The sequence below is a fragment of the Lepidothrix coronata genome, unplaced genomic scaffold (assembly GCF_001604755.1).
Source record: "Lepidothrix coronata isolate B3197 unplaced genomic scaffold, Lepidothrix_coronata-1.0 Scaffold214, whole genome shotgun sequence".
Lineage (NCBI taxonomy): Eukaryota > Metazoa > Chordata > Aves > Passeriformes > Pipridae > Lepidothrix > Lepidothrix coronata.
In genome coordinates, this window is record NW_016690394.1 from 355,063 (window position 1) to 357,499 (window position 2,437).

The 2,437-nt window shown below is 43.0% G+C and overlaps 1 long non-coding RNA gene across 1 annotated transcript in view; it reads right to left on the minus strand.

Annotated features, from left to right (window-relative positions):
* The window catches only part of LOC108506457, a 4,141-nt gene that overhangs the window by 1,446 nt on the left and 258 nt on the right, over nt 1-2,437 (minus strand). The window lies entirely within an intron of this gene.

The window sequence follows — 2,437 nt, forward strand, 5'->3', positions numbered from 1 at the left end:
GGCTGCAGCCAAGGTACCACATACGCTTTTTTTTTCTTTTTTTTTTTTTTTTTTAAATATTTTTTTAATGTTGCCTTACCTTTTTGTCTGCATCACAGTGTTGTCACAGGCTACAATGTTGCCCCTTCCTTGTTAAAAGCTACATGCCTAAAATACTGCTTTTTTCCCCATGGAATTTCAGATTTAGGCCCATGTAGATGCTCTATTATTTCTACAGATATAGAAATATTTCTATATATTTACTACATACATATATAAATATTCTGTATATTGACTACATATTTATATGTATATCTCCTTTTTACAGGGACTGCTTAAAATATAAGATAAACCCACACACCTAAAAACTATGATTTAATTATATGTAATCACTATCATTTGGCCCGTATATATTTTTGATTTTATATATATATATTACCTTTGTTTTCCTCCATTGGCTTTCTACTACAATGTATCCTAAAAGCAGGAGAAAAAAATGCCATAAAAAAAGTAAAAATTAAAAAAGAAAAAGAACAAAAAACAACCCATCTCTTTTTTTTACAGTCCATGGTGGAAGTTTGTGCCTGAATATTTTATTTGTTCCACAAAGAGGTAGATTTTCCTTGGGAGATTTGGGGAGGATTACTTTTTAATGAAAAAAAGGAAAAAATACCCCCCCAAAAAAAAAGGAAAGAAAAAACAAACCCAAAACAACCCAATAAAAAAAAGAAACAAAAAGGAAAAAAAAAATCACAACAAAACCACAAAACCAAACTTGTAAGTGAAGCTGCAAATGCAACCGAATAGTCCGGATCAGACAATTCATTGCACAAGAAAAAGAGGATAAATGGAACTGCAATGGCCGGCTTTGCTGTAGATCCGGGAGGAGGGATCAGCGCCTTTATCCCACCATCTCGCGCTCCAAACACCACCATTTTTCTCTCTCTCTCTCTTTTTTTTTTTTTTTTTTGTTTAATGTGGTTTGTTGGGGCGTTTTGTTTCCAGCCGAGCGGGGCTGCACCACCCCCGAGCCGCCGGGGCTGCCAGAGCTGCTCAGGGGCTTCACTTTTACAGAGATCTCTATTTTTTTCCCGGCCCTGTGCAATCCTCTCCCTTTTATTACGCGTTTTTTCCCCTCTGCGGGTATAAAGGTTTCTCTCCTGTCTCCAGCTTGGCTGCTTATTCCAGAAGCTTCCACGGGGGCGGGGAGCCCCCACTGCGGCGCCTTTGCCGCAGCGCCGGGCAGGAGGAGGAGGAGGAGGATGCGGAGGATGCACCACCTCTCCCTGGCTGGGAGCCTCATTCCAAGCCTCTCCCTCTCACTCCGTTCCCCCAGCCTTGAAAACAGCGCTGGGAGGTGTTTGCAACTTGATTTTTTTTTCCCTAAATAAATGGAAAGCAGAGCTATTGCTGATGGAGATGGATGAGGGCAGGGCTGGCAGCGTGGCCAGGGCACCGATGGCACAAGTGACCTTTCCCAGGCGGTGGGAGGGAGGATTCCCCTCCCACCCCAGCATGCTTCTGCTTGGAATTCATTTTAAATAGCAGGAGTATTATTTTTTATTTTCCTTCCCCCCTCCCCCTGCTCCCTCACTGATTTTTTGGTGGGTTTTTTTTGTTATTTTTTTTTGAAGCTTCCTCACAATCTTTTTTTCCCTGTGTGTGTTTTGAATTGCGTTTTAAAATTGCCCAGCTGGAGACAAGGCTTGATTAGAGCTGGAACAATAGCTCCCTTTTATTAATAACGGGAAGGATTTACAATCCTACAGCACCTTCCTTGGAAAGCTTTCCAAACCATTTGCAAACACTCACAAATTTCAGATTGCACAGCCCTTGGCTGTGAGGTGGGTAAGTATTTTAATGGTGCCACCACCCAAAATCACCTCCGTGGCAAATCTACATTTCTAAGAGCTTAAAAAGATGATGAATTTGGGTTTTTTTAAGGGGGGTGGTGAGGGAGGCTGGTTAAAAGCTGTAACCTAAATCTGTAGATGCAGATTGTTTGCTGCGTCCTGGGAACTGGGCAGTTCTCCCTCCCACCACGCAGCTCTCCAGAGCCAAGCTGTGGATTTGCTGCACGTCAGTAAACATCTGCTTATGGATTTTTTTTTTATTCCCTTTTTTTAATCCATTCCCTCTTTGCAGTCCCCGAGTGACCTCCTGCAGCGCTGCCTCCGCTGCAGTTCGACCACAGCTTCGCATTGAAGCACTGATGTTTCTCCCTGGGAGCCAGAGTGACCTTGCTGGGGGGACTGGGCCCACCAGGCAATGCAGATGCTCCTCTTCATCCCAGATCCCTGCACCCCTTTTTCTCCATGCATCCCTTCCCTCACCGGGGGGATGTGACAGTGTTACAGTGGGTAAAGCTGTTTCATGCCTTTTTTTTTCTCTCTTTTTTTTTTTTTTTTTTTTTTATTTTCTAGGGAAATAGTGGGTTGTTTGTGTAACCCCTCTCCCC